General features: G+C 45.2%; 1 protein-coding gene across 3 annotated transcripts in view; it reads right to left on the reverse strand.

Annotated features, from left to right (window-relative positions):
* Window positions 1-25157, reverse strand: part of GRAP2 (GRB2 related adaptor protein 2) — a 92022-nt gene that overhangs the window by 64565 nt on the left and 2300 nt on the right. Inside the window, exon 1 of one of the 3 annotated variants that reach the window (XM_027873829.1) lies at window positions 9989-10186. The exons of the other annotated variants lie outside the window; for them this stretch is intronic. The gene's annotated coding sequence lies outside the window, so the exon portion shown is untranslated. Of the gene's footprint in view, window positions 1-9988; window positions 10187-25157 lie in introns of those variants that run through there. 3 annotated transcript variants of the gene reach the window in all.

The following is a 25157-nucleotide window of genomic DNA, read 5'->3' on the forward strand; positions in this document are numbered from 1 at the left end:
CCTCCCCACTTGTCCTCAGAGAAACCTTCCCTTCCTTCAAGATGTACCAGAAGTGCTACTTGTACAGAAACCTTTCCAGATCCCAGCAAATGTTAGGTCATTCCCTCCCAAACTCCTTCACATTTATTTATTTTTAAATCAATTAAATATTTATTAAGCACCTACTGTGTACCAGGCATTGTGCTAGGTTCTGGGATATAAATAAAATGAGTGAAGCAGTCCCTCCCCCATGAGAAGCTGGCATGGAGTTTTACTACACGTTTATTCTATATTTACTTATATATCTCTCCTAAGAGAATGTAAGCCCCCTGAGGGCAAGCCTTGTTTCTTTTTTCTTTTTAATCTTTGTATACCCAGAGTCTAGCACTGGGTTTGATGCATAGACAGGTAATGAGTGCCTGGTGATTGATTGATTGTGATGGACCAGCCTGTACCTGAATTCAAATCCACTGCACTTTCCACCACCCCTGACAAGGGGATATTCAGCCTCGGCTCAGACCTTCGGTGAGGGGGAACCAAGCCCCCCCCCTTTCCATTTTGGGATGCTCTCACGGTTAGGAAGCTATCCTTATGAGGGACTGAAATCTACCTCTCTCCAGCTGTTCCTAGGTCTGCCCTCTGGGATCAATCAGCCAATTAACAAACCTTTATCTAATTGGAGACAGCTGGTAGACAGGTGGCCGGGCTTGCAGTCAGGAAAACCGAGGTTCAAAAAGATTCAGGGTTGAAGGATTTGTTCATGACCCCCTTTGGGGTTTTCTTGGCGAAGATCCTGGAGTGGTTTGCCATTTCCTTCTCCAGCTCATTTTCCAGATGAGGAAACTGAAGCAGACGAGGTGCGGTGACTTACCCAGGGTCACACGATTAATAATGTCTAAGGCCAGATTTGAACTTGGGTCTTTCTGACTCCAGGTCCTGGCGCTCTATTCACAGTGCCACCAAGCTGCCGGGGTTAAAGTTAGGACCTTCTAATAATTGAAGCTAGTTGACCGACAGAAAATGAAGAGACTGTGGAAACTCCCTGAGGGCAGGAACGGTTTCATTTTTGTTTTTTTATATCTCCCTAACCCTTGTTGAATGGGGTTGTGGCCCAGTGATGTTTGCCTCACCTTAACTGTCCTGCATCAGCAACAGCAGCTGAATAAGCATTTATGCAATTTAAGCCGCCCCCAGAGAGTTGCTTCACAATGGTATACTCCAGTTTACCCATATTTTTTGCCTCTCAGGAATGTTGCGAGAATAAATGAAATGTGGCATTTAAAGCATTTCATGGTCTGGCTCCCACCTGCCTTTCCAGCCTTACTTTACGTTCCTTCCCTTTGCACAGTCTGCATTCTAGCCAAACCTGCCTTCTGGCCCATCCTCGTTCCTTGCCTCCATTGAGACAGTCTGGTGCAGTGGGCAGAGCGCCGGGCCTGGACTCAGGAAGGCCCAGGATCCAGGCTGGTCTCTGACCCTCACTGGCTGGGTGGTGCTGAGCAAGTCCCTTTGCCGGGCTGTCGTTTCCTCATCCCTAATGGTGTCCTTGGAGCTGCCAGCAGCTCGACCTTTGTGATCCTAATGCCGCTGGACAAATGGTCCCCCGTGCCTCCTGGAATCCCTGCCTTCCCACAAAGCCCATCTTAGCTGCCCCCTTCCTGAAGGATCCCTTTCCTTATTATCAGTGCTTCACTTATTAGCTCTCTCTCCCTCGTGAAATTCCTCTGTATCGATCCACCTGAAGATCTGTTGTCTCCCACCGGGAGAGTGTACTTTCACTGAGGGCAGGGCCTGCATTAATTTAGTCTCCATGTCTCCGGCGCTTCAGATGATCCTTGGCATGGATGTAATTTTGATTCGGATCGAATTGAAATGTAAACTTCTCCAGGGAAGAAATGACAAAGCTGTTAAAAAAAATCCACATGGCAGAAGATTTGCTAGCATCTGGGACTGACTTTTCCTTTGCACCAGCGCCTCTTCAATCCATCTGAGAAATCAGTGTTTCTTTCACTATTCAGTCCATGACCCCACTGCTCCTTGGGTGATTCTAGAGAGCAAGCTTATGGGGGATAGGAGGGAGCCCTGGGAGTGCCCCACCTGATTTTCCCAAGTTCCTCCGGTTTTCCTCAGCGGTCCCTCTAGCCCAGAAAAGGTACCATCTGATGAGATGTCAGCCCTGGGTGCTCTGCTCCCAAAACAATATATTCCTTCCAATTCTGTTTTCCCCTGGTGCAGGGCCCACTTGAGTTAATACCTAGTCAAATATGAAGACCGTTCAATCAAGAAGGGACCAGAAGGAGCTGCTCACCAGGAAACCTTCAGTGGTTTTCTTAAGCCGACTAGCTGGAGGCAGGGAGACATTTCCCGGCTGCCCCGAGCTGCGGGTGCCTCAGCAATTTGGTTTCCTCTTTTAACTCATTGCCTCCTTCGTCCTGATTCCAGGGGAGAGAGTCCCTGAGAATGAATAATTCTTGGCAGGAGAAAGGAAGGGGGTGACATGTTGGGAAAGCTTGGCTGGGGGAGGGGTGGCATGCCAGGGCGACGTTAAATGAAGCAATTGGAGGGGAAGAACGGGGCCTCGATGAAAGGCAATAGGGCAGGTGGTGAAGCTTGGAATGAGATGGGGGCTCAAAGCCAAGTCTGTGCTCCAGAAGGAGTATGATTAGAATGAAGGATAGCAGCCACTCTGGAAAATATTTCCATACCAAATCACTGTAAACAAAATTATGATAAGCTCTCTTGAGGACTCTTGGATGAAATAGTTCTCCTGACTTACTCAAATTCTAGGACTCTTGTTTAACAAAAAATAAAGATTTTTGGAGAGGATTCATCGCCTATTGGCTCAAAACAATCAATGTTACCTTTCTTTTCAGAAGCTGCTAGGTGACCCAGTGAATAGAGTGCTGGCCCTTGAGTCAGGTAAACCCAAGTTCAAATCCAGCCTCAGGTCAGCTAGTCTACCTGGGCAAGTCACTTCACCTTTGTCTGCCTCAGTTTCCTTATCTGTAAAATGGAGATAATAATACCATTCACCTTGTTGGGTTGTTGTTAAGATCAAATGAGAGATTATCTGTAAAGTGCTTTGTAAACCTTAAAAATGTTATATAAATGCTATCTTTAGTTATTATTATTGGAGTCAAGGGTACATGTTGAAGGGTTTTAAGGAGAAGGGCCGCCTCTTCATGTAAGTCAAGAATGAAGGAGAGAGGGGGCAGCTGGGTGGTGCAGTGGATAGAATACCGGCCCTGGATTCAGGAGGACCTGAGTTCAAATGCGGCCTCAGACACATAACACTAGCTGTGTGACTCTGGACAAGTCTGAAGGACAAGAATGAAGGAGATAGTGAGGAAACAAGACATCTGAGTGATGATGATGCGGAGGAGCAGGGGAACAAGTGAACAGGAGCAAAGAAGGTGGACGGTGGGAGTGATCCAGGGCTGGGGTTTGGCAGGTCAAGGGGACAAGGGATTCAAGTACTGATGCTGAAGTAGAGCATGAAGGCTTATGAAAGACTTTCTTCACAACTGTTCAATGACAGACACACTTCGAGAGTTATCTCACAAATAAGGAAACTGAGGGTCTTGGATGTTGTGACCTGCCAAGGGGCTCATAGCTAGGCAATGGAAGAAGCAGGATTTGAACTTGGCTCTCTCTTGTGTCCAGGTTTACAGGTCTTTCTACTGTACCCACTTCCTACTCACAGAGAGTTCTCTTCACTTTGAGTACCAGGTAACAGATGAATCAATTAACACAAATTCATTAAGTAGAGGACTCTGCAAATGGAAAAGTAGAAATGAAAAGGTCCTGACCTCAAGAAACTTACATTCTATTGGAGGAGACACCAGGGTGTTGGAGAAGAATTTTCATAGGATGAAAGGAGACTTTAGAGGTCCTCCAGGCCAAAGCCCTCTCATTTTACAGATGAGGAAACTGAGGCCCAGAGAGGGAAAGTGATTTGCCTATGGTCACACAACAATAATCTGAGGCAGGATTCAGACTCAGGTCATCTTGACTCCAAATCTAACATTCTCTCTACTCCACCAGATGACCCCATAGTGCACAGAACCTGGGCCTGGAGTCAGGAAGAACTGAATTCAAATTCAACCTCAGACACTTAGAGTCTGTGTGATTCTGGACAAGTCACTTATCCTATGTTTGTCTCAGTTTCCTCATCTGTAAAATGGGGATAATAATAGCACCTACTTCCCAGGATTATTGTGAGGATTAAATTAGATAATATTTGTAAAGTATTTAGCTCAGTGCCTGGCACATAATAGGCACTATATAAATGTTGTTATTGTAATAATTATTATTATAACGTAACATATTATATCATCACCATCATCATCATAACTATACCAGCTACAGCTTCTCAAGGCAGGCAGCCTAACGTGGGATCATAAGCACAGGTTCTGGAACCAGAGGACCTGGGTTCAAATCCTACTCTGGTGATTTTTGTGACCTGGGACCAGTCATTTTACCTTGCTGGGCCTCATGTTCCTTCTCTGTAAAATGAGGGGCCTCTGAGCTCCCTCCCAACTCTAAATTGAGAAGCCTGTGACCTCAGCAGGAAGGTATCTGCAGTCACAGTTATCCCTGATCCTCCCCCTGATCTCTCCCAGCCCTCTAGCTCATAGTGTCAGGACTAAAGGGTGTCCATCCCAGCCCTGGCACCAGAGCTGGAAAGGGGGCATCTCTCTCGGCTGTGTCCCTCTTCCCCTGGTCTCTGTTTTCCCTGTTTTAGCTATTCCAGGTCCTAGTTCTGCTCTGGGACTGATCTAAATAACCACAGAAGCAGGGGAAAGTGAGGGATGGCGAGCCATTCTTGCTAGAGCACGGCCTTGGGAAAGGTGGGCTAGGCGCCGTCAAAGACGCAGAATCTGCAGGGGAGACGGGTGTGTAGGAGACCCACTTTATGGGACTTTGGAGGAATGCTTATGATCCTAATGCCAGAAAACCCCACTGTCACAGCCTTCGAGGACCACGACTGGAATTTATTCTTCACATATTTCCTAGGGATGAGCACAGGCCTTGGCACAGCCAGACTTGCTTTCTCAGCTTTACCCTTCCTGAGGAATGCTCTAATTCTCCTTCCTAGCTGTGGTAGCAGGGTCGGTGAACCACAAGGCCTTCATGGATTCTCTGAAAGTCAACCAGGCCCTCCAGACAGCCAGAGCCATATTTTCTAAAGAATCAACTAGACACTCAGAAAAATGAAATGTCAGAGTTGGGAGGGGTCTTAGAACAGGGAATGTCAGAGCTGGGAGGGGCCTTAGAGCAAGGGATGTCAGGGCTGGGAGGGGCCTGAGAACAGGGGACAGGCAGATCCTCTACAGATGTTTTATAATGAAACATGGGCGAGAATCACATGAGATGAGAAGATCTGGCAGTGGAGGAAGTGGTACCACCCCAAAGAAATCACAGATTGCTCAACGTGGCCAAGAATCTGTTTTTCCTATTGGTGGTGATCTGTATCCTCTTTGCTATATTGGAAGCAACATGGCGACTGGGCCAATGTCTTCATTCTTGCTTTCCTCCAGGGCCTAGTGCTCTGTCCTCACCCATATTTAGTTAATGGCTAATCAACGAATCACTGACCTACAGTTAAATTGACAACAGTGCCCATCTTAGTACCCTGACCAAAGCAGGTGTTCAATGAATATTTGTGGATTGATTATCAGTGTTGGAACTTGGTATAATTGCTGTGTAATGCCTCTTAAAATCTATTAAGACATGAAAACATACATATTGGGCAATCCATAAACATTTATTAAGCACCTACTGTATGCCAGGCACTGTACTTAGTGCTGGGGATACAGAAAGAGGCAAAAGACAGTCTCTGCCCTCAAGAAACTTCCATTCCATTTGGAAAGACAACAGACAAACATATGTACAAACAAGCTCTATGCAGGATAGGTAGAAAGCCATAGAATAAAGAGGGGTTGGGTGGCTTTTAAATGGTACAGTGATAAAAGTTTGAAATAGGATGGACAGACTTTTAGGGGAGGGGAGGAAGAGAGTCAGGGATTGATTTCATTCCTGTTCCGGGCAATGAAGATCATGGCAGGTCATTTTTACTTTCACGTAGTGAACTCATCATATTTTGGAAATTTAATATTTAATCATCATCATAATAAGCTGCCAGGTTTTTTTGTTTATTTATTTATTTATTTTTGGTTAGGCAATGGGGGTTAAGTGACTTGCCCAGGGTCACACAGCTAGTAAATGTTATGTGTCTGAGACTGGATTTGAACTCAGGTCCTCCTGACTCCAGGGTCAGTGCTCTATCCACCACGCCACCTAGCTGCCCCAAAGCTGCCAGTTTTTCAAGGTAGCCAGCAAAGTGTTACATTTTTACAACTCCTGGCACAAATGTTAACCTGCCAGGAAGTCACCACTGCCATCATCTGCACCATTCTCAAGTGGCCCAAGTTCAGAGTCAGGGACCTCATTTTGAATCTCTGCCATTTACTCCCTGTGCGATCTGAGCACGTCTCTTCCCTGCGAGCCTCTTCTCTGTGAGCTTGTTAAAGCCGGGGGCTGGAGGTTTCCTCCAATTTTAGTTCTGTGATCCCCCGTGGAGCCCTAAGATAGCTGCACAGAGCTCCATCTGCCACAAATCCGTTTACTTTTCCATCGGTCGCCATGATGGATTTGAATCCACTGGCAGCCAAGTGAGTTAACCCCGAGGTGTGAACATTTCCTTTGGAGAACAAGGCTTTAGTTTTGTGATTTATTTGAACCATAACCCATCTGGCTGTGGCATGCCTTCCCTCAGGCATGTATTCAGTCTCATTTGGAGATCAATTCACATCATAGCTGTTTTATAGCCCATCTTTATTTGGCTGGCTTGAGGTGAAAGGTCACGCTGTCATCTGTCAAACTCTGAAATTGTTTCAGTGGGAGTTTAAAGACAATTGTCCCCAATTCTACTAAGATTACAATGATGGCATCTTCCTCTGCGTCTCTGGCCATTCCCCACAGTGGATAGAAGAGTTGTCTGCATACAAGAGGCACTCCACAGATCTATGTGCCTTGGCTTGGAGACATAGTCAAGAGCCCGATGGAGAGGCAGTGCAGTACTGAGCCCTGGGTTTGGAGTCCCAAAGATTCGAATTCAAAACTGGCCTCAGATACTTAGGAGTTAGGTGACCTTGGACAAGGTCACTGATCCTCTTTGGGCCTCAGTTTCCTCTTCTGTAAAATAGGAGAGTTGGACCAGACGGTCCCCTTCTAGTTCTAAAACTAGGATTCTATGATTCCCAAGTCACTTTCCCTCCCTGGGCCTCAGTTTCCACATCTGCAAAATGGGAATAATAATGCCCACTGCACAGGCTTGTTGTGAGGCTTTCATAAGACAAATATCTGTTAATTGTACCTATGTCACAGACTTGTTGGGAGGATGAAATGAGATCATGTACGAAAAGTACTTTGCAGACCTTAAATCCCTATGTAAATGTGAGCTATTATTATTAATAATAAAAATAATAATAAAATTTTGATGGGACAAAGAAAAAAGATAAATATCTATTGGGTACTTTGCAAACTTCAGAGTGCTATATAATAATAAAAATAATAATATTCATGATAAGAGCTCATATTTCCATAATGTTTTAAGGTTTGCAAAACACTTCACAAATATTATCTTGTTCTCTCCTAACAACCACCCTGGGAGGTAGGTGCTATTATTATCCCCATTTTACAGATGAGGAAACTGAGCTGCACAGAGGTAAAGTGATTTAGAATCATAGATTTGTAGCTGGAGGGAATCGTAAGGCCGGTCCATTCAAGCCCCTTCATTTTACAGGTGAGGAAACCGTGGCCCAGAGAGAAGTCGGTAGCTTAAGGCCCCTCGGGTCGTGGGGATGATAGATCTTGCCAAAGGGGATCTCAGACAGCACCCCCTCTAAGACCCTAGTTTTGTAGATGAGGAAGCCTGAGCTTGGGCAGATGAGTGAGTTACCCGAGTCACAGAGAGAGGGGGGACTGGAACACAGGACCTCTATGCTTGTCACACAGTACAATGATGCATCGCCCCCAATCCCCCAAACTCTCATCTGTAGAGCAAGGGAGTTCAACAAAGTTACTTTTACAGTCCTTCCAACCTTCTTTCTTTGTCTCCTTTGTCGCTAATGAAAGAGTTCTGGCAGAAGACGGGAAAATGGGGTGGGTGGGTAACATCCAGCTGGACCCTCACTCAATAATGATGAGATAAAATTTGTGATATTATGACTATTTGTCACTAGATTTTTTAAAAAAAATGTGAGCCTTGTTTTCCAAATGAACCAAAATCACTGAAGAAACCATGTTTTGGAAATAACGTTTTTGTCAGTTCAAAAAATCACCATGACGATAGTCCTAAAACCAAGAGGTCTGTGTGAGATTTCTGATTCATCCCGAGACCAGAAGATTTTTGCTAATTATTTTGCAGAGTAAAAAATGATTTTTGCAATTCCCAACATGTATTCTGAATTCATTTATTCACTTACATACCTTTTGAACGTCAACTACATGTAATATATGTTATATTACATATTATATAATATATAACATTGTAATGTGATATATCATAATAACACATAATATAATATACAACAATATTATACATAATAAATAATACATTATACATACTATTATATAATGTATAATAATATGTAATATAAATTCTTGTAATTGATGGGCACGGTGGGAGAGCGAGACTGTTGGAAAGAGATGGATGCAGAGTTTTCATTAAGCTACATTTCTTGGATTACAAATTATTTCTAGGTATTTGAAATGATCTTGGATCGCTAAGGACCGCTGGGCCTTGCCACGTGCCCCGCGGCCACATCCTCCTAAATATGTCGCATCTCCCTGTTGGAATGTGAGTGTCTTGGCAGGAAGGACTGCCTGCTTTGTTTAGATTCCCAGTGCTTAGCAGGGTGCTTGGCACATGGTAAGAAAGGAATAAATGCTTTTTCACTCTTTCGTTCCCCAGATGACATTTAGGCAGCATTTTAAGGTCTGCAATGTACTTTTTGTGCAGCAACTTAGTTGAGCCTCATTGTATTATGAACTCCATCTTATAGGTGAAGAAACTGAGGCTTCAAGGTGCTAAATGACTTTCCCCCGACAGCCAAGCAGTTAGAATAAATATTGGAGTTGGGATTCAAACTCAGATCTTCTTAATTCCAAATTCAGGGCTCTTCCCACTATACTCCTAGGCCAACTAGCTGAGAATATGCTGTTTTTCAGGCATGGCAGTCTGAGGACTTGCAAGGAAGCAGATGCCACTCCTTATCCGGCTCACAGAAATGATAAATAATTCATTCTGAGATAAAAAGAAGTGTGATGGCCCATTGTGCCTTGTCAATCTTACTACTAGAGAAGCTGGCTCCATCTTTAAGAGGCTGGGCTTGTTTTTACAACAGTGATGGACGTTTGCTCGTGAGGCAGCTCTCAGAGTTGGAAGGGGCCTTGGAGGGCATTAAATCTAACCTCCCTATGTTACAGCTGAGGAAACTGAGTCCCAGAGAAGTTAAGTGATTTGTCTAAGATGATATGGTTAATAATGACCCCAAATTCTCTGACTTAAAAATAAAGAGGTCTGAATTTAGTTGTCTTAAAAAATTCACTATTGGGGGGCAGCTAGGTGGCTAGAGCATCGGCCCTGGATTCAGGAGGACCTGAGTTCAAATCCAGCCTCAGACACATGACACTTACTAGCTGTGTGACCCTGGGCAAGTCACTTAACCCCATTGCCTAGCCAAAAAAAAAATTACAGTTGGAGGAATGATTTTCCCCTTCTCCACCTGCATTTTTGTGGATGATCTTGGCCTATTGAGGATCTCAGTGTCATTAATTCGTCCTTGTGAAGGAAGTAATGGCAAACATTTTCATCCCTATTTTACAGATAGGAAAGTTGAGGTAGGGTGAGTTCAATTCAGTTGAACAAGCACTTTTCAAGTACCTTCTGTGGGCCAAGCACCACGCTAGGTGCTAGGGATGTAAAGATAGAAATGAGACATACCTCAGCAAGCTTCCATTCTAGCGGTGGGGGCACCTAGCACGTCCACAGAGCCACACAAACCGAGGACCTGCAAAGTTGTTTCAAGAGCGGCAGAATTCTGATGACTGCGGGGAGAAGGCCAGTTGTGAGCTGCGGTTGGAAGGGATTCTCTAAGGTGGAGAGGAGGAGGGGGCGAGCCTGGATTTGGGACAGCCCAGGAGGGAAGCCGGCAGCACAGTCTGGCCAGTGCAGAGGGCCAGCAGTCATCACCAAAGTGACTGTTTCTGCAGCATTACCAAGGCCTTAGTTCTCTGAACCAAAAGTAGGACAGGCAAGCATCTCTCAGGGCCAGTGGACACCGGTGGGTCTAGAAAGATGGGAGGAGAAAACAAGGCGGAGGTGGGAGGAAGGCCCAGGCTGGAACGAGGCTCTGGGGGCAGAGCGCCTCTCAGCTGGCCTGGCTGGCCTTCCCTGCCCTCAGGAGGGTCTGTCACGAGCCGGCTGGCCACGTTCTCATCTCTCTGCAGGAGGCTCAGCAGACGGGGACTTCAGGCTGAAATTCTAGGCCACCAGGAGCCATTTCAAAAGGGTGCTTTTCCCTTTTGTCACCATGGACTGATTTCACGTTACCCAGCCAGGCCGGCCTCCTTGCTGTTGCCTCATATATGATATTCTATCTTCCTCTCCCATTCCATCGCCCCTGCTGTCCCCCATCTCTGCCTCTTCATCTCCCTCTCTTGGAACCCCAGCTCCCTTCAAGGCACAGATTGTTTTTTACTGGTCAGTCATTTTCAGTCACGTCTGAATCTTCTTTTCTTGGCAAAGGTACTGGAGTGATTTGCCATTTTCTTCTCCAGCTCATTTTACAGATGAAGAAACTGAGGCAGAGTTAAGTGACTTGCCCAGGGTCACACAACTAGTAATGTCTGAGGCTGGATTTGAACTCAGGAAGAGGAGTCTTCCTGACTCTGGACTGATGCTCTATCTATTTACTGTGCTACCTGGCTCAGATGCTGCCTCCAACACAATCTCTGGAGTTTACCACCTCCCTTGCTTATCTGAGCTCTCCCCCTTAGGTTCCAAAATACTTTGTTATTATTTTGTCTTTAGAGAGCCCAGGAGTCAGGAAGATCTGGGTTCGAGCCCCACTGACACACGCCGGTTGTATGAGGCAGGCAGCCCTCCGAGTTAGAAGGGACCTTAGAGGGCATTAAACCTAACCTCCCTATGTTACAGCTGAGGAAATTGAGTCCCAGAGAAGTTAAGTGACTTGTCTAAGATCATACAGTTAGTAATGACCCCAAATCCTCTGACTTCAAATATAATGCTCTTTCTACTGTCAAATTGTTCTCCTGCATGTGAAGGAGATGAGAAAGTGGGCACAAGTCTAGTACTGTGCTTTTCTGGAACAATGCCCCACTATACAATGGAAAGATCCCTGACTCCAGAATCAGAGGATCTGGGTTCGAATCTCAACCCTGTCATTACCTGTGTGACCTTGAGTATTCTCCCTCTCTGGGCCTCAGTCTTTTCCTCTGTAAATTGGGGGCAGGGGGTTAGAATCCATGACCTCTGAGTGACCTCTGGGGTCCCTTCCCCCCAGTTCTAACTCTACTATTATATAATTTTAAAGCTTTTTTTGTATGTCATTTCTTTGCTCTTCACACAGTCCTCTCTGCAGGAAAATAGAAGGATGGAACTTTTGGAGTAAAGCCCAGAGGAGGGGCCAGGGCCCAGAGCCGCTGAGAGGAGGACGGCTGAGCTCATGCCCTGCTGCTCCAGCCATTGGACCACAAGCCTCCGCACAGCCCGCTAAGCTGACCCAGAAAGCAGCCACCACTCTGTCCCCCCTGCAAGGAGGAGCCGCAGTCCCATTTTCTGGTCCTGAAATTCACTCGGGCAATTGAAAGAGCAGAAAGACCCGAAAAACAGGCCTCCCAATTTGTTCCCAGCATTTGTAAATGCCCAGGAAAGATAGCTTCCCTGTCTAAGTGGAGCCGTGAGGCTGCTCTGGCTGATGGCCCCGATGGAGATCAGACAAAGCAGTGGGAAAGAAAGGAGGGGGTGGGGACGAGAGAGGCCAGGTGTGTGCTGTGATCTGGGCAAGGCTGTGGGACTTGGGCTGACCTGGGGAGTGTGAACTGAGGCCTATTTCTCTTATCAAGCTATTGTAAAATGCAGGCGAGATCTGACAGAGGCGAAAAGCCTCTGCTTTTAAAAGGACAGCTAAACATGTTTACTTCTCGATGATTACGATAATGTAAATGAGAAGAACACAAAGACCAAGGGAAAAACTACCTTATGATGATAATGGGCAACTGACCCCCCAAAAGATGAGGAAATATGCCTCCCTCCTTTCCTTGGAGAGGTGGGAGACTCTGGGCGCAGGATGTGGCATGTGACGTCAGCTGGGGTCACTGTATTGGCTTAGCTATGCTTTTTTGTCACAGAGGAGGGTTCACTGGGTGGGGGTGAGCTTGGAGGGGGACACTATATCCAGAATGGATTGTGACAGAGAAAAAGTGCATTAATAGAAAGAGGTTTCTTGGTTTTTAATTGGAAGGAAGAAAATTTGTGTGTGCTCAATAATGCTTATGACAGGCACTTAAAAATCAATCTACAATACATTAAAACCTTCAAGACTAGACAAGGGAGTGGATTCTACAGAGTGGGGGTTCCAGCTCCATCACGGGAATTAACTCTTCATGGGACCTTAGGAAAATGACCTCCCTTCAGTGGAGAGGGTGCTCAGGGAGGCCAGCAAGGTCTGGGTTCAACTTTAGCCTTCAGTGACAACTAGCCGTGCTACTTGGGGGGATCCAGTTCACCCCCTGAGCCAAGGCCGCCTCCTCTGGGTGCCATTGGGCTTCAGCATAGCCCATTTAAACTGGGCCCTTGTGAGGCTCAGATGACAGACTAGGTCGGGTGTGGAGCAAATCTTAAAGCCCTACTGATATCATAGGATCATAGTACTGGGCACACAGTAAGCACTTAATCAATGCTTTTTTTCATTCATTCATTCGTTCATTCATCCATCCATTCATTCATTCGTAGATTAGAGTCATAAGGGAACTCAGAGGCCAACAACTTCAACTTGGCCTTATTTTACAGATGAGGAATCTGAGCTAGAGGTTGAGTGACTTTCCCAGGGTCACATAGCTAGTAAACATCTGAAGCAGGATTTGAACCCAAATCTTCCTGACTCTAGGTCCAGTGCCTTATCCGCTATAACACATCAGCTGTTATTATTGCTATTGTTAAAACCAAGTCTCTCCAAATGCTGCAGAAATAAAAGAAGCCAGCCCAGCCTGTGGCTTGAATCTCAGGACTTCTCTACTCTGGGTGCCTGCCGCACAGTCTCAGAAGGGCCTCTAGCTCATCTCCATAACATTAATGAGACTGACTTTTAATAATGAAAAAAATTAGATGGAAGATTGTGTGACCTTCAGGGAGAGTCACCTCTACCAAGGAGGCAGCTGTTCAGGCCCCCAGCATAAGGCTGTTCGTACTGTTTATTTTCATGTTAGCCGTGGAATGATCTGGGGAAAAAAATAAAAGTCCAGGATGTGTTTGCCAGTGGCAGAGCTGAGGGTAGGCAAAGCTTGGGTGAGTCATTCAGCACTGAAGAGAAAAAAGAGAAAGGAAGGAAGGAAGGGAGAGAAAGAGAAAGAAGGGAGAAAGAAATAGAAAAAGAAAAGATGAAAGGAAAGAGATAAAGAGAGAGGAAGGAAGGAAAGGAGGAAAGAAGGAAGAAATGAAGGAAGGAGGAAGAAAGAGAGAGAGGAGGAAGAAAGAGAGAAAAGTAGAAATAAAGAGGAAGGAAGGAAGAAAAAAGGAAGAAAGAGATTGAAAGAAGGGAGAAAAAATAAAGGAAGAAAAAAGAAAGAAAAAGTGAAAGAAAGAAAGGGAGGAAGAGAGAAAAGAAGAAAAAAGAAAGAGAAAGGAAGGAAGAGAGAGAAAAAATAAAAGAGAAGGGAAGAAAGAGAAAGAAATAAAGAAAGGAAGGAAGGAAGCTTCTGAGTGACATATACAGGGTTCTGAGAAGGGAACTGGGATTTGAGATTTATTACATGAATCGGGCACTTGATCTGAGCACATCAAATACTGGACCAGTACAATGCCTAGCAAACTATAGGTGCTTAATAAATGCTTGTTAAATGAATGAACGGACATGAACACCTGAACACTGGATTTGGTAAGAAGACCTGAATTTGAATCCCAGCTCTGAGGTGTCCTCTCTGTGTGATTTGGGCAGATCACCTTCCTGGGCCTCAGTTTCCCCATATGTAAAATGAAGGGCTTGGACTAGAAGGCCCCTCCAGACCTAGGAAAGTCAGAAGCAGCTTGCCACAGTGGCTGGGGAGCCTGCCTTGGAGCTGAGAAGACCTGGGCTCAAGTCAAGTCCCCAAGCTCTTTTTAACTAAAGTTAATTAACCTCTCAGTGCCCCAGGCCACTCTCAGAAGTTACCAGTTACCGGAATGCTGCTGATCTGCTTTGGTAGAGAGAGGTTCTACGCAGAGTTTCCCAGAGTGATGAAATTTAGACCAAAAAGAAAAACCCTCAAAACAAAAGAAAAAAAACCACGACCAACCTACACCACTCTGTGGAACGCCAGCCATATCCTGGCACCTGCACCAGGAAGAGACACTTTTCCAGATCCCTGGAGGAGCTTTAAATGGACTTCTCCGATTTCTCTGGGATTTGGTCCTGATGACTTTTCCTCAGGTGACTTCCACTTGAAGGCCATCTAGTCCGGAGGGGACATGACTTGTACAAGGTCACCCAGCTAACTAGCGGCAGAACCTGATCAAACCCCAGGTCTCCTGGTATCCTCAGAGGGCCCCTGTGGCTCTTAGGTACTTTGGAATTGATTGTGTGACACAGGAGACATTGGCATAGAACTGCCCAGCATGGCGGGCCCTCATCAGAGAAGCTGCTTGTTCTACGAGCAAAGCGGAATTGAAGCAGCTCGAAAGAAACACGAGATGCGCAGATTTAGAGAATCCACCGCAGATATTCACGCGGACTCTGTGTGCCTGACCAGCGGCAGAGCGTTCCGAGCCCGCATTGGCCTGGTCAGCCACAGTCGGACGGACGCACGGTGGCTCTAGCGTAGTAATGTCATTTTAGTTCTCTTCGAGAGCAAAGGACAGCAATCAGCCACCACAGCTCTAGATTGAGAATGAGATGCCCTCTCTGCGCCTCGGTTTCCTCCTTTGTAAAATTAAGAGGTTGGACCAGATCAGGGATTTTTAACCTCTTACCGTGTCCTGCACCCCTATGGCAATCAGGCTGGTAAAGCCGCCAGAACCCTCCCTTCCTAGAATCGTGTTCGTAAATAATTGAAGGAAACGCTCAGTTTCCATTACGGGTTAGTCGAAATAACAATGCCATTTTCCCCCATCCAAGCTCATGGATCCCCAGGGTAGGAACCCTTGGATAAGATGTTCTCTAAGGTCCAAAATGAACTGGAGAAGGAAATGGCAGACCACTCCAACATCTTCACCAAGAAAACCCCAACTGGGGTCACAGGGATTTAGACAAGATTGAAAAAAAAAAACCAGCCTGAATGGCAGCAGGATTAACTATTAAATCTGATCTGTTCAATCAACAATCAGTAAACACTTATTAAGCACCTACTGTATGCCAGGCACTGGGTTAGGGACGATGGTGCCAAGGCAAAAACAAAAGCATCTCTGCCCTCTGGGACTGACCCAGAGCTGTGGCCATCCTGCCTTTTTTGTGCACCCCCATAGGCCTAGGTGGATTGTAGCTGTAAAAACAACAATAAAATTCAAATTACAAAATTAATACCTTTTATCCTTCTGTTCTTCTGTTCAAGGGTTTTCGTTCTTTGAAAGATTTCTTTTCTTTTCTTTTTTTTACAAAAAGCATATTAGGGATGGGAGGCATCTCCTTATTATATACTGAACGCCTGTGGAGGGCTCAGCTTTCCACCACTAACATTTCCATACCAAGTCCACGATAAAAAAGAAAGACCATAAACCATCCTCGCATTGTCCCATTAAGCCAGCAAAGCTTGAGGGGGAGTTGAGGGGGAAGTGTAATAAAGGGAAAAGATGATTTATGACCAATTTGATCAATTAGGCAGGCTTTCCATCGGAGAAAGGGAGGCAGAACTAATTTCAGAAAGCCCGCATGGGGAATGAACAAAGATGGGATGGATGGTTCATTCTTTCTCATTATTTTTTAGCTCCTCCGAGGAGTCACATTCAAGAGATTTCTCTGTCTACTTAAACCAGGAAAGTGCTTGGCGGGTCAGGAGAGTAACAAAGCTGGCCCTCTGGGTAGGCCCTGAGAGAGCACTGTCTTACTAACCTTCTATTCTGGTCATTCAACTCAGTTAACATTTATTAAGCATGAACTATCTGCAAGGTCCATGTGACGTTCTGTGAATACAAAGCCCCCCCACCCCATAAAACAATTCCTGCCATCAAGAGGCTTACACACACAACATATTTGTAATACTTATTATGCAAAGTCTAATACAAAGCAGGTAGCAGAGGGAACTTTTATACAACCAGAGGCCTTTTATACAAGACTGCACAACAGCTATTCTTTGAAGGGAGGTGGGGATTCTACAAGGCAGATGTGAGGAAGCAGTGCATTCCAGACATGAGTGGGGGGGCATGCAAAAGCACAGAGGTGGGAGACAAAGCATCAATTTTAGGAGCCAGCCGTAATAATTAACAACAGCCATAAGGACAGGTGATATATTTACAGTACTTGAAGTTTTACAAAGCACTTTCCTCACAACCCTATGAAGTAGCGGATGGAGTGGCAGAACTGGCATTAGGAAGACCTGGGTTCAGATCCTGCCTCAAACACCAATGGGTGACCCTAGAAAAACTACTTGATCATTATGTGCCTCAGTTTCCTCATCTCTAAAATGAGGACAATAATAGCAACCGTCTCCTAGGGTCATGGCTAGAATCAAATGAGATACTGTTTGGAAAGCACTTTACAGATCAATTGCTCTAGAAATTCTGGTTTCTATGTATTATTATAATTAATAACCATATTATCCAGTTCTTATCTTTTTGGTAATGATGATCAGACTGATTATTATTGAAATTTTCTTATCCTCATTCTATAGAGACACAAAGAGGTTTCACCCCAGGAGCATAAAATGCATCACGTCAGATCCAAATGCATCCCAGGGTTCCCAAGTCCAGCAGGCCCACCACTTTTTAATGCAGTTACAATATTTCAGAAAACACGGCCTGATGCATCAGATCTATATGATCATAGCTTAAAATATGCTGGGCATCTACTCCATTGCTGGAAATAAAGATCCATTCCTTGTCCCGGGGAAATGGATTCATTGGAGTCATGGGATGACCAGCTTAGAGCTGGAGGGGGCCCTCGCTGGACGTCTGGTCCAGTCCCAGCACCTTACAGATGATGGATCTGGGACATTGGGAAATGGAGGGATCTGCCCAAGGTCACAGAGGTCATAAATGGCCCAGCCAGGATTCCCATGTCCAACCCTTCCTCCACTGGTCCACTCTCTCTTTCTGACAGTTACCAGTGATCTATGTGACCTCTGAAAGTTACTAAAAAATGAGAGGGCCTTTCCCCCATTTGCCCCCTCACCATATCAGAATATTATCGTGCCGGAGGCTTTGAGGAAGGCCCAATAACTCTCCTACTTCTGCTCTTCTGGGTTATCTTTTCTCCGTCCCATAATTCGGCACTTTTCCATTTTATAACATTGTGTTTAAAGTCTCTCCTACTGCATCCTCCTGTCTGAGAGGCCAGACTCATAAACCTAATAAAGGAGCTGATGAGAGCTGACTGCGGAGGGAGGTTGGATCCTGCCATGTGATACACCCAACCGGGCGCAGTCATATGGAATTTGAATCCAGAGTATGGCAGCCCATGGCAGATGGCCTGGGACAAAGCTCCCCAGAACCTCAGCATTTATTCTCCCTTGGCTCACTTCCCAGTCCAGGTTTTTGGCCCAATTTCTGGTCTCAACCCAGGTCAAGGTCACTTGTCACTATGGGTGCCCAATGGTCGCACACATGCGAGGCGCTCAGCAAACGTTGTTTTTGATGCTGCTGATCAAAGGTGGAATAGAATTTAAGAGTGCAATCATTCCTTTGAATGGCTGCTTGGTGGCTCAGTAGATAGATCCCTGGGCCTGAAGTCAGGTAAGCCCTGAGTTCAAACCCTGCCTCAGACACTTACCAGCTGAGTGACCCTAGGCAATTCACTCTTTCTGCCTCAGGTTCCTCATCTGTCAAGTGGAGGTGATAATAATAGCACGTGCCTCCTAGGTAGTTGTGAAAATCAAATGAGATTATATTTGCAGAGTATTTTGTAAACCTACATGAATACTAGTTATATTATCATTATGTTCATATGTGTTACCTTTTTTTTTAAAACTGGATAGATTTATCTACTCATCTAATGGAAAGGGAACAAAGGTTGTTGACTTGGGGAACCCGATTGCTAGTATTTGCCACTGATCTGCCATGTGCCAGTGGGCAAGTCATTTCCTCTCTTCGGGTCCTCAGTTTCCCCATTTGCAAAATGAAAGGATTAGACTAGATAATATCTAAAGTCCTTTTTCCTCCAGAATTCTATAAAACTATTGCTTTTGCGGTTTTCCTAGTTATTACATATAACACGCATACAAACATATATATATATATGTGTAGCATATACAACACATATATGTACACACACAGGTATGTATATACACAAACAACACATATACACACATATACACACACGCACATACATATTTGCAAAAGTATGAGCAAAAGGGGAGACAACTTGGTGGAAAGAAGGGGAGACTTGGAGTCAAAGGTCCATGTGGGCCAGTAGAAAGATCAGAGTCCAGGGGCCAGAGGCTCAGAGTTCAAGTTCTGATGCTTACTGCCCGGAGGACCTTGGCTGAGTCACTCCGCTTTTCTGGTCTCAGTTTCCTCCTCTATAAAAGGAGGAGGTGAGATCGAGATGATCTCTGAGGACCTTTCCAGTTCTTCCCTTCTGATGCTACAGCTTGAGTTCAAATTCCAGCTCTTATTGCCTGTGTGACCTTAGGGAGACGACAACCTCTCTGGGCCTCAGTTTCCCCCCTTGTAAAATTAGGAGATTCTGACGTGCAGCTTCTCCAGCTCTAAGTCTCTGCTCTTATATTTTAAATTTACGTTTTTATTTAGGGATTTTAAATACCTCTGATTCTAACTCCGTGCTCTTACCTTTGTCTACTTCTCACTTCTCCTATTATAACCAGCCTTCCTCAGCTCCCATCTCTCTTGCCTAGATTATTTTTCAGCCTCCCAAATGCTTTTCCTGCTTATATGCATGCACAATATAAACATATACTATAGATTGTATTTCTATACTAGATATAAAATGCATGTCGTATGTAACACATAGCACATGGCATATATTGTATCTTCTATAACACATATGTATATATGTTCATATATAAATAATAGAAATACATATGATATACTGTATTTCCATACTATATATAAAATGCATATTATAACACATAAGTAATAGCTTGTATATATATTGCATATTATATATGACACATAGTATATGTTACATACAAATGAAATATATACTATTTTTCTATGCTAGCTATGTAAAATACACAGATATGATATATTACAGATGTGATGTATAACATATGCATTTATGTAATATAGTCACATGTGGTTTAGAAATTTTGTTTATATTATATATATATTTTGCATATATTTCTACGTGTTCATGTTGCCTCCCCTCCTAGAATATAAACTTCTTGAAAGCAGATCTGTTTCTCTTTCATCTCCCTATCCCTAGAACTTAGCACACGGCCTAGTACATAGCAGGCACCTAATAAATGCTTGTCGGTTTATTTCCCCCTCCTCCCAGTACCCAAACCATCTCCTTCTCACCTACCCCCACTGTGTTCATTCACCTCAATATCTGGGGGGCCTTCCTCGTCCCCCACCCGACCTTCCCTTCTTTCGATGCCTGCCTTACAAACTACCTTCTTCCTAAAGCTTTCCTGATTCACCTGGACCCTGAAAAATTGACCTCTCTTCCCATTTCTTCTGCCTCTTCCCGGGTCCCTCTCCTCTGCCACTGTCTCATCTCTTCTCTTGTCCATACCTCTTCTGAGTACCTTCTCTGCACACACTTTTATTGGCAGCTCACTCATGAACTCCCCTAGATCAGCCCCAGAGCATTGTCTACTTTTGTAACACTGAGTGTCTGCTTGTAGCGGGCTTTTAATAAACTTCTGCCCATGGAACCAAATTTTAAAAAAATCTGATTCCAGCTTGATGACGATTCCTGCAAGCTTACAGAAATAATACACTATGGACACAGGAAAACATGCTTGCTTTCACGCGCTATGCGAAGAGTAAACAAAGCTGGGCCTTTGGGGATGTGCTTTATTTTTGGTTTTGGGGGCCCATCTTTTGGACGGGGTGGACATTTATGAGACCCCTGCCCTGATGCTTCCCATCCTCCAACAGAGGAGGCTTCTGAGCTGGGGCCAGCACAAGATGCTGATTTGAAGGGGAGCCTTCCATGACAGACATCCCGGGGGAGTCTTTCTCAGAGGCCAAGCTTGAAGATTTACGGAGCTCTCCCAACCTTGGGAGGGAGATGTCACTGATCTGCAGTAGCTGGGGTGCTGGCTTAGAGACAGAGGACCTGGGATTCAAATCCCAGTTCTGGTGACCTTGGGCAAGTCACTCTCTTGAGCCTCAACTCTCTTAGTGGTATATAAGAGATTGTACTGTACGACCTCTAAGGTCCTCTACATCTGTAAGTAAGTGATACACACACACACATCTTTCTACCATCTATCTATTGATCAGTCTATCATTTATTAATCAATCAATGTGTATGTGTTGGCTAAACTTGGGCTTTCATTGACACTTTTACGGGGAACTCCCAGTGAGTAAATTCCCTCCACCAAAGCAGATTGGGGCTTGCGGCGCCATTTCTAGTCTCAGAGAGTTGCTTCGGGGTGCTGAGAGGGTCACTAGTCTGGAAGTCTAGTCAACAGGTCCCAGGTCTTTCTTTCCACTGAGCTACCCCGTCTCGGGAGCTCTGCCGCAGGTCAGGATGAATTCTACTTTCCCATGGCAATAATGCTTCCCTGAGCAGGTTACATTCTCTGGGAATAAAGAGAGAAATTGGATCCCATTCAGCTTTTCTGAAGGTCAGGGAAGCAAAGAGATGCCAGAAGATGGAAAGGGGGTAAATTCCAGCGAGTCTGGGAATAAACCATCCTTGGGCGGCAGAGAAAATGAATGAACGAATGGATGGATTAATAAGGATGTGACGTTGGAGCCTCGTGATGTATTTTTGTGCTGGGATGCTTCGCTTCACGTCGGTAAACTCATTTATTCTCCCAATATATCAGCCAGGTAGACTCAGAGTAATTAAGGCAGAAAAAAGGATTTTCATTAAGACGGAAAGCTTTGACGATATTCAGGAGGTTATTGTCTCAGCAGCAGAGGTCCAGGGCCCATCTGCCGCCGCCTTTCTCTTGGCTGATGACGTTTTAAAGCAGATAGAGCTCCTGGGTCCTCTCGTTAGGGAGATGGAGTAAAATATGGATGATGGGTGGACAGTCGCCAGCACCTTTTGTTTTTACACAGTGTGGGTGATGGGTGGCCTGCCTATGGCAGACTTAGAAAACCCCCAAATGGGGTGGTCGGGTGGGATCAGGATCTAGGTCTGGTCCTGGAAGGGCTCTCAGAGGCCGTCTAATATCCAGCACCCCCATTTTACAGATGAGGAAACTGAGGCCTAGAACAGTCAAGCAACCTGCCCAAAGACGCTATCTAGCTCACAGCTCTGGAGCTAGAAGGCCATCAGCAGCCACATTTTACAGAAGAGGGAAACACACGGTACTAAGGAGCAGAGCTAGAATTAGAACCCCACACCCTCTGCTTCCAGCCCTAGGGCTTTACCCAGAGTAACACGCTGAGTCTCCCGCGGGAAGGAAGATCCTCATCTGTGTGGTCACAGATTATTCTGGATTTGGGGGAGGATGGAGAAATATCTGACCTGGGGAGAATAAATACAGTGCAGACTGAGAGGCTGACTGCCTGGGCCACCTGAGGGATTGAGTGACTAGCTGGGGTCACCGGGGCAGGACGTGGACCCAGCTCAGCCTGACTGAAGCTAGTTCACCAGCCAGCAGCCCTCACCCTCTCTTTAAGCCTCGAAGCTGCAGCAAGGTTGTTGATCTGCACTGGTGGAGGGAGTTTCATCAAAGGGAAGCTTCCTTCATCAATAAATTTACAGGTCGTCACTCACGAGGAAAGAAAAAAAGGTTATTTTCAGCAGAGCCTTTCCCGCCTCATCTTTCCACTTTCTGTCCTGGGGGCTGCTAAGAACCCTGTCCAGCAACAGTAATTTGGGTATAAATGAGACAATGTTTGTAAAGCGCTTAGCACGGTGTCTGATATGCGTTCAATCATTTTTCAGTCATGTCGACTCTCGGTGACCCCATTTGGGGTTTTCTTGGCAGAGATACTTGGAGTGGTTTGCCGTTTCCTTCTCCAGCTCATTTTGCAGATGTGGAAACTGAAGCAAACAGGGTGAAGTGACTTGCCCAGGGTCACACAGCTAGTAAGTGTCTGAGGCCAGATTTGAAGTCAGGAAGATGAGTCTTCCTGACTCTGGGCCTGGGATTCTCTCCACTGTACCACCCAGCTACCCAGGTCTGACACTTAGTAAATGCTACGTAAAGAGTTATTCATTTCCTACCCTTCCCCTGCCCCATCATGCTCATCGTGGCTCCCCTTTCTGCTGCAATGAAAACATTCTCTACCCCCAGCAACCCTGTGAAACAAGCGCCACCATCTCCCTTTGTAGGCTGAAGCTCAGAAAGGTTAAGGAACTCACACAGCCAGTAGGTGTTGGAATTGGGATGTGAACCCCGGCTCCCCAAGCCAAGTCTCATCCTCTTTCCAGGACACCACACTTTCTATATTTTTTTTAGATACTTAGGTAAGTGCCTAAGTCTAAGTTGTCTTCCTGGTAAGCTCCCTGAGGGCAGGGACTCTCTCTTTTTTGTCTTAGCACAGTGTCTGGCATATAGTAGGTGTTTAATAAATGCTTGTTGAGTGAATTTGTGCCTACTTATCTAGGTCCGTGCTAGCTTGTTTCTTCCTCTCCCCTCTCCCACCAGGTGAACGTGAGCTTCTTGTGAGCAGAGCATATTCCATTTTTGTCTTTGAACCTCCAGGTCCTAGCACTAGACAGACAGAAGGTTCTTAACAAATGCTTGTTGATTTTTTTATGTGATGGGGAGTCTCCCCATCTCATGTATACATTTGGGAAATCTATGGTTCCACAGGCAGGAAGTACAGGACCTGAGTTCAAAACCTACCTCTGATGCTTACTCCCTGTGACTTTGGGTAAGTTACGTAGCCTCTCTGGATCTCAGTTTTCCTTAGAGATACCTGGTGGTTCAGCAGATGGAGCTCCAGGCCTGGAATAGGAAGACCAGAGTTCAAATCTGGCCTCAAATACTAATGTGTGACCTGGGCAAGTTACTTGACTTCAATTTCCTCAACTGTGAAATGGGAATAATAGCTTAGCACAGTTCCTGGCACATGGTAGGTATTTATTCCCTTCCTTTAGTGATAAAGAGTTTGACTGGATGCCGTATTGGGGTTGTTTAAAGTGGAGGTGTACTTCCGTGAAATGTACTTGCTTTCTTGCCCTTTTATGGTCCCTGAGGCAGATACTAACCAGAGAACCATGAGCGGCATGTGAGGAACTTCAAAGTGTAAAGGGTTAAAAGACTTCCCAGAGTCTAAGGGTTGCTGTCTTGGGGGGTCTTGGACAAATGTCATGGTGTAGCCTTCTGCCTCCAGAGGGTCTGTATCCTTTCAGTTCATTCGAGGACAGGATTGTGGAGATAAGCTGGAAGGAGCCTTAGAGACCTACCCCTTTGTTTTACAGAGGAGGAAACTGAGGCATAGAGAGGTTAAGCAATGGTGTGGAAGACAGCATTATGGACCTAGGGCTGGAAGGTGCAACCCTCTCCTCCAACAGAGGACGAAACCCAGGCCCAGAGGGGCTGCATCACACAGGAAGGATATTTGAACCCAAATAGTAGGGACCTGAAAGTGACTTTTAGGGCCTTTTGTCACAGCTTGCTTAAATTCTCCTTGGTCTTCTACATGAGTAGGCAGAAAATGGACCTTATCATCATTGATTTAGAGCTAGAAATCACCTCAGAGGCTATCTCAATTTCCTAATCATTTTACAGATGGGGAAACTAAGGCTTGGAGAAATTAATTAACTTATGACTATAGTATCACAGATTTAGAGCAGGAAGAGACCATAGAAGCCATCTCATCGAACACCCCTCCATTTAAAAACTGAAATATGAAGACACTAGGTCTGAGCTAAGGTCACACACATAAGTGGCAGAGAAAGCATTTGAACCCATATCTTTAGTCTCCAAGTCCAGGTGGCTTTCCATTATACTGTGCCGATATTGTCTTCTGATTTTACTTTATGTGTGCACATTCCTTCACACACACTTGCATGATCTGGTCATACAAGACTTAATGTCAAGTGTACGAGCAGAATTTTTTAAAAAGAAGTCAACGACGTTTTCAGGACATTTATTTAAGGCCAGTTATCAGGAAGAGAAGGAACAAGGAGAATGAAGGGTGCTCATTTCCTCAACTTGTTTTCCCAAGCTAGGCTGGCCTAGAGAAATGGAATAACTTTAGCACAGGGTTGCACGTTGACACATAGAAAATGTAGAGGCTTTTGTTTAAAAGTCCCCTCTGAGACTTATTTCCTGGGTAACCTTGGGTAAGTGCCTCCACCTTCCTGGGCCTCAACTTTCCTCAGTAGTAAAAAGAACGGGTTGGAGATGAGGGACCTCTGAGGTCCCTGCCAGCTCTCAAGCTGCTGGTGTCCTCTGATCCTAAGGTGGGATCTGGGATGTTAACCTTGCTCTTAGAGCCTCCTGAACACGAGCATTGTTTGATTTCAGCTCAAATGTTTGAGAGGCATAGCTATCAGAGATGGAAAGAATCTTTGAGATCTCCTTGTCTAACCCCCTCACCTAGAGGCAAGGAGTAAAAACTGGGATCCTTCTTAATCCAGTTCAACAAGCATTTATCTATCTATCTATCTATCTATCTATCTATCTATCTATCTATCTAT

The sequence above is a fragment of the Vombatus ursinus genome, unplaced genomic scaffold (genome assembly GCF_900497805.2).
Source record: "Vombatus ursinus unplaced genomic scaffold, bare-nosed wombat genome assembly UNPS02003292.1, whole genome shotgun sequence".
NCBI lineage: Eukaryota > Metazoa > Chordata > Mammalia > Diprotodontia > Vombatidae > Vombatus > Vombatus ursinus.